General features: G+C 29.2%; 1 long non-coding RNA gene across 1 annotated transcript in view; it reads left to right on the plus strand.

The window, feature by feature from the left end:
• The window catches only part of LOC148300518 (uncharacterized), a 345,795-nt gene extending 339,028 nt beyond the window's left edge, over positions 1–6,767 (plus strand). Inside the window, exon 4 of the long non-coding RNA XR_015838941.1 lies at positions 5,817–6,767. This is a non-coding gene — a long non-coding RNA (uncharacterized LOC148300518). The remainder of the gene's footprint in view (positions 1–5,816) is intronic.
• Positions 6,768–8,113: the final 1,346 nt, after the last annotated feature.

An 8,113-nucleotide genomic window follows, 5' to 3' on the forward strand; every position in this document is an offset into this window, starting at 1 on the left:
GTTCAAGTTGAAAAAAATATTTGTTTTTTTTTATTTATACATACATATATGTTATGTTTGCCCTAGTTTCAAAGGATATATACATGTATTTAATAAAACAATAGTATTTTCATAAGTTATTATTTAATCATATATGTACATAAATATTTCAGTGTATACAGAGCTTCACCTTTCCTTCATATGTTTACGATCAAGACAACACTGCGTTTATATAATGCAGTGCCCTATGCATCATTAGGATGTGGATAAGGGTTTGAATGAATGAATACAGAGTTACATTTAAATACAAAATACGTATTAATTTAAGTTTATATTTAATTTTCAAGAATCTAATAAATTGTACTTTATTATTAAAAACACAAAAATAAAAATTGTAACAATTGTTTCGCCCTGTTATGGCATTGTTTATGTAAACAAACGGCTTGAGATTTTTTTTAAATCGTGTAAGTACGAATTCACGTAAGTCGAAATCACTTAAGTAGAGGACCAACTCTCTAATGATTATATTATGATTTTTCAGATTGAAATTGAGGTTGTAAGATGTTAGAAATTAGGCATGTTTGGTAAATTTAGTTTTCGTGTAATATTAAAAAGTGTCCCATAGTGTGAGTTAGGTAGTCATATCGACGGCTGTTCGTAAATTTGAACAGTCACAGGCAATTTATTACGGTCCTTTGTTACAATTCTCTAATGAGCTATTGTAATTATCTGTGCTGTGAAATGAATAATTGCCACCGTATATTTTACCTTGAGACCAAATCTATGGACGTCAGAACAGTTAAAATAACAAAATTTATAGCGATCTCTGTATTACAATTGAAATAATGGGAGCCAATATAAAACATCTTTATTATATTCGAGGGTCAACGAAGAATAATGGTATTAGTAACAGGTTTCAAAATAAATATGTAGTGTATATTTTATCATTGTTAACATATTTTTTACCGGTAATAATTTCCGTCTTTATGTGACAAAATATCTGACTACTGTATTTTGTAGAGTATAATTTAAGTGAGATCAATCATCATTACTGATGTACAATAGATAATGATATGTTGCAAAGGCAAAGGGTGAAAAAAAACACCCGTTCTATTTTTTATGGAAAATCAAAATTAAGGGAAACCACCTTTTCATGTATAATAGCTAGATACATTTATTTGATTCAAAGTATGCCCACATTTGTAAAAATATCAACTCAATCCATTGACTACTTTTCAAGTTTTAAGGACACAAACAAACGGAGGCTGAATTTTTATATGTTATAATTTTGTTAATTGATACAGGACAAAAGGCCGTATCAGAGTAGCCATGGGGCCGCGTGAACCCTTAAAACCGAAGGTTTCCGACCCCTGCACTATTTTTTTGAAAGGTAAATACAGATAAAATTGTCTCAAATTTATGTAAAACATCTGTTGTTTTTTTTCCATGAAATAATATGGAAGTCTGACCATCCCAGAATTTTGTGACCTGGCATTTGGCTTTAAGTAACTGAGACTATTGCATACGTACAAGTTTAAAAAAATTATGCAATATGGATGTTCAATAATGGGCAGAATAATAAACGTTACACAAGTGTATAAAGGGATCGCTTAAGCCAGCCAAATACCAGGGAGTAAGTCCTGGGATGCCCAGATATCCATATACTTTTATATAAAAAGAACTATAGATGTTTCTAGTCAAGTTGATACACCTTTAATATATTGTAATTGGTGATGTATTGTGTAAGTAATGTATATTGGACTATTTTATATATACATTTTCAACCTGACGAATAATAATTTTGTTTTAAATCGTTTTCCTTCATATAATTGAACAATTTATACAAACTAAACAAAAACATTTTCCACGTAAACAATTGTTTTGATTAGAGAAAATCAAGTTTTTTTTTGTAAGAACAAAAAACATAAAATTTAAAGTTGTATGACTGGATTTGAAATAATATACCATGGATAGAATTTAAATTTCAATGATCTTTTTGTTTGTTTTTTTATTAATGTTTATTATACGAAGTCTATTGTGTATCTTATGTTAAAATATATATTAAAGCTATAAAAAAATATTTTTAATATTAATGTTATGTTCTTACGGATTATTTCAACTAAAAAAAAACAAGACGCTTTTGCTAGACTAATTTTGAGTTTATAAAAGTGAACATGACTTGTTTCGAGAATAACACATTTTCTCACCAACAGGTTAAAATACAAAACTCCCAGTTTCATTTAATTAGTCGTGCTTGAATTAAAATACTAAAAAGTGGTGTTGTACGAGTGTTTTATTTTTATATTAAAGTAATCATGTTATTTCAAAAAGTAAATGCCGAATCAATAAATAATTTTCTTGAGGATTAAATAACCTTATCAGATTTTTACTATTACGTTTTTACATGTATAAAGCTTTAATTTTCTTTAAAAATTTACACTTTGTATGCCTTTAATATTCAATGTTTTATGTGTTGAATTATGAATTTGTATAAAATTACTCTTCAAATTTAGTATAAAGATCATATTTTTACCAAATGACTCCGCTTTTACGCATATAATATAACATTAAAAACGTTCTGTAATTTTTCATTTCGGTACTCAGCAAAGTTATGAAATATAACACACATGTTATCAGAAAGCTACCTTATTGAAACTTAACAGCGAATCTATAACACATAAATCTGCTAACGCAACTGTGACGTCACAATTGTACGGGGCAGTAACACAGCTGTGAATAGATCGATGAATTAGATTAGATTAGAGGATAAATGAATATCGTTGAAACATATTTGCTACCTTTCTCAGCAACCGAGTTACAAATACAGCTTTAATAAGATTGGTGTATACATATAAGCATATTGAAACATTATCCTCTTTAGACCAGGGATTAATCTTGTAATGGTATTTTTTTTAAATGTTTTTCAATTATAACTTTTATTCTTCGTGAAAAAAATTGTTGTAGAAATTAGTAGGTTATTTCTTTTTCCGACTCAAAGTTTTACCTATTGTATTATTACAAGGGTCAATTTCAGGATGCTATAATACTGAAAATAAAGTTGTATACCGAAGTGTTCTGAAGATGGTCTGGGAAATGCTTATTTTTTCTTCTTATATTTCATAACTAACACCGGCTGGAATAAAAAGAGAAATAACGTTCACATTAATTTTAAATAAGTATATATATATGTATATATATATATATCTCTTTAGACCAGGGATTAATCTTGTAATGGTATTTTTTTTAAATGTTTTTCAATTATAACTTTTATTCTTCGTGAAAAAAATTGTTGTAGAAATTAGTAGGTTATTTCTTTTTCCGACTCAAAGTTTTACCTATTGTATTATTACAAGGGTCAATTTCAGGATGCTATAATACTGAAAATAAAGTTGTATACCGAAGTGTTCTGAAGATGGTCTGGGAAATGCTTATTTTTTCTTCTTATATTTCATAACTAACACCGGCTGGAATAAAAAGAGAAATAACGTTCACATTAATTTTAAATAAGTATACTTAAAAAGCGATTGATAATCATTATATTTTGATTGTGACCAAATAAATTTCAACAAATCTGGGTTTTTTCATTTAAGAGTATTTTTTACATTTTTGAGATCTCAACAAAGATGAAGAAGAATATGGAAGTGTGGGTATTTACAGGGCTTATGACCTATCATAAGCTGTTTATCATTCACCATTGTACCCACAATTGACAACTACACTACTGAAATAGTGTCTTGGCATTAATGATATATATTAAAAAAAACACTCACATATATCATTAATGCCATGACACTATACAAGTGAGTTCACTGGAGCCATCTATGGCGGATAAGGAAAGTTTTGATTTAGCAGAAACCCTTGTTATTTGTATGTAAGCAAGATCCGAAACCCGGATTTGTTTTACACACTAGGAAACGCCAGAAAACATGATTTTCATTTGTTTATTTGAATATTTATTTTTACTCACAACATTTTTTGTGAGACTAAATACTTGTTCATAAATCTGGGTTTTCTCCAATCACGAGTTATTTTTATGTTTTTTACATCTCTACATAGATGAAGAAGCTCTGGTTGAATAATAAAAAGCGAATAAAAAGCTCTCTTCTAAATAAATGCTTTCAATGGTAGAATGGTAGATGTTGCATGTATGTAAAGTGATCACTTAACCAACGTATAACAGGCCATAAGCCCTGTATAAACTTCTATATTCTTCTTCATATATGTTGAGATGGCGAAAATGTTATTAATAATTATTTTGAGCCCCTGAACTAAAGAGGTTAATGAAGGCACGACCAGTGAATTCATTTCTCACATATAAAAACGTTAATATAAAACTAGTTTAGTAATAAAAACGATCAATAGGTGTATTCGGTATTACGTAATCTAATATCATACGATTGTATCAGGATAATTTGCATGAAAGGACGGTTCGGATTTTTTTGGATCAATTGACTGATAATTTGTTACTGAATACAATTAATTCATAAATCAAGGTCTCCTAAAAGCGCTGTATTTAATTTTTATCAAAAATCAGAATAATATCAATGCTATTTAATTTTTTTATGATGACCACCCGTAACTATAAAAAAGTAATTTATTAAATATTTTAAAATATTATATTGACTTTTAAAAATACGCATTGTGATGATAATAAATATCAAACCAAAGTTTTAAAATGCCAAATAAAATTTGCCTTCAAAAATAACATTTCAACTGTCATATTAATGCAACCAGAGCTACATATATATCTTTGATTCTAATTTTTAAGGAGTGTAAAAAGTACACATCGCTCACTCCTTTCAAGAACGTCATTAATCAAAAAACTTGATTTTTCAGGAGAACGTTTTTAAAGTTTAAAAATATAATACAATGTATTAAAATTAAATATCAAGCCACCTTTTAAACTTTTTACTGTGCAACAGATTTTTAAAGGTAAAACCTGAAGGTGTTTTCTCAATTTGAAAAATATTTAGTATATTAAAAAAAATAATTAAACAAAACCTTTTCTTCAAAATGCAAAAACAACACTTTCTACCCTGTAGCGGGTAAATATTACGTTAAAAATATGCCTCTTTTGCTGAGATATAGTGCATTTTCTGGGCATTCCCAAAACATGCACAACTGAAAATTTACGATTTTTGATTTATGACGTTCTTGAAAGGAGTGAGCGACATCTTTTTACACTCCTGTAAAGGACTTTTTTATGGCTTACGACTTTTTATTTTCAGTTTAAAGTGATAACTTTTTAAACTGTATAGTATTCGCCACCCGTGATTGACAACTATGGTTCTTAAATTTCAGAACAATATGTATTATAATATTATTAATAATTTAAATATTTATAACTTTTACTTGGTTGGTGATTTTTACTGTTTTTTTTAAATGTCAGCAATGTTAGTATATAACTACTCCCTAAGATTTTAGCATAACGTTTCATAGACGTACTTGTCTCTTCGTCAGGACAATCACTACACCAGCATGCAAACAATACTACACGTCACTACCATAGCTCTATTCACATTCTTACAACTTCGTGAAATATTAGTCACATGCGCTTTTGGTTGACCCGAGGGCCAACATGCACTAAAGGCCGAGTTCTTACATGCACTTATGATGTTTGTCAAAATGGTAAAAATAAGTACTTGTTGCGGCAAGTGATGAAAAAAAAAATGTTTTGAATTTTACTCTTAAGGCCGTAATCGCCAATACTATAAATATTTATTGTACTTGTTTAGAGATTCACTCAAGTTTTAATGACGATATTTTAAAATTCCGATTCCGATTCCTTATTTGGTAAAAAGTTTAAAAAAACTTAATTATTTTGTTTTTTTTTTCAGGTTCTTCTATTGGAAGTGTACATCGTTGGGAACAATTAACATTTGAAAAATTGTCCGTCTTTATAATAAAGGGACTTTGAATGCTCCTGTTCCATTCCTGGATCCGGTATAGAAACTCTTGGCTGATTTTGTTAACCAGGCAATCACCAAGGATCTTACTCGAAAGACATCTAGAGAAAGACCAAAGAATACATGGTTGTTGCAGAAAAAATTATGATTCAAAAGCATGGCCTCGGTGACGTTGCCATGACTGAAGAATCTACAACCTGAAGACGAGATGAGTTGACACCAGCAGTCTACATAAAAATGGGATGGAGCCAGGAAGAAGAAGAAGATAAAATATTAGCCTGATTTGGAATGATTTAATGAAATTGGCAGCAGAAGGGACTGAAAGGAGTTGGTGGATTTCGTCTTTTTTTTGGCAATGCACCCAAAATTAACTGATACATTCGCATTTTATCTTTTTCATAATTACTCTAATATTACTTCAAATAAGGGTGAATAAAGATAAAATAGTTTAAAAAATGATGGAATAAGAAATTATTTTATAAATGACCCTTAAAAGAAGTAAAACTATGAAATTGATTAAATACAGTAGGGTTTATGCAAATGTTTGTAGAAAATAAATCATTAATTTTTTTTTAAATGTTACTCGTATTACATTTAAATGGAATATTGAAATATAAACCTCTTTGATTATTTTATAAAAATTTTGGCATATGAATTCAGATCAAATATGATGAAGTTATATATTTACTCACGATCAAAATTAAAATTTATTTTTTATAATTAATAACGATTACCTAAGAACACACAGGAGTTATCAAGTTTAGATTGATAGAGATAAAAAAACGTATACGAGTATTCGCGGTTCGAACTTATAGATTTATATGTAAATGAGTCAACATATTTCATAATACAAATATGAAGATTTTCATACGAAACAATGAAAATCGGAGAAACCTAGCCTCGGTTCTCGTATCATTTTTCCACAAATGCAATATGCTGAAAGTTTCGGGGGCAGCCTTCGGAACCATAAGGCCGTATTCTAGGAAAGTATGGCGAGAGAAACCGAAATAAAAATACAATGTCAGATATAAAAGCGGCATGCACATTCTGGGAAAACTGCTTTCACTCCCTTTCGTGCCTTGTGCCTTGGCAATAAAGGGTTTTGAGGAAAAACAGGTTTTCATCCCTCGCGTCTACAAACCTTGAATCACCTATAAGACTGGCGTATACAAAATAATATGTACTTATTAATTTTCCACGTTTTTCAGTTTGATATTTTTGTATTTTTTTTAGAACTTCAATAACGTTGGCATAGCTTGTCATAAATGCCAACACATAAAATAATGTACAAATATAAATATTATATATAACATATTATATAAATAACAATTAGTGTGATATTTTGTTAGTTTTTTTATTCAATTATGTAATTATATAATTTTAATTATCGAAATTTTTATCAAAAATAAATAAAAAATATTTATATATGTAAAAATACATATTGAAAATTGGAGTTACTGACCCTTGCAGGCATTATTTGTATTTGTAAAAGAAAACACTTGTTTTTTACCACTTGAGTAATATTTATTTTAACTTATTTTTTTAAAAAAGTAAATTACAAGTGGTAAAAAACAAGTGTTTAAATGTACAATCTCATCATATATTACCACAAAGTGAATACGGAAACAATAAATAAAATAATTTTTATATATGTATTTTATTGTATACCTAGCTACCTAACCACAAGAATAGAGGAAAATATAACGCCACACCAATCTGTCTTTGGAAACAATCTTCACCTCTTCCAAATTCATACATCTCCTCATCCATAATTTTTATTTTATACTCATGGACACTCAACTGACCTGTACAATCGACCGACCGTATAAGGATAAAATTTTGACCAGCAACGCTAATCAGTTTTTAGTTGGTTGGGAGATACTACCTCTTCGAAATAAGCCCGGCAATGAAGATTGATAAATAAATGAATATTCACATTTCATATATTTATTACTTCTTGAAATTGTAAGGCGAAATACTTTTACTTGGGAGGAGCATTCATTTTAAAGTGGCACATTATCATGAAAGGATTTTATTTTTTCCTGTTCGAGAGAAATAATTCACCTTGCTATGGAAGCACTCATGACGGTTCCGTGTTCTGTAACTACGCTATGCGGTGTGTAGTTGTGTACACAAAAATACAGTTGTGGCCGCCTTGGTCCAATAACCGTCTTCACAAATCATACGGCGGAATTCCTAAGTTCGCACTTCCTGTTAAGGATGATAAA

This window comes from Brachycentrus maculatus, unplaced genomic scaffold (assembly GCF_059751285.1).
Source record: "Brachycentrus maculatus isolate JH-2025_06_01 unplaced genomic scaffold, ASM5975128v1 h1tg000702l, whole genome shotgun sequence".
In the NCBI taxonomy this organism is placed as follows: Eukaryota; Metazoa; Arthropoda; class Insecta; order Trichoptera; family Brachycentridae; genus Brachycentrus; species Brachycentrus maculatus.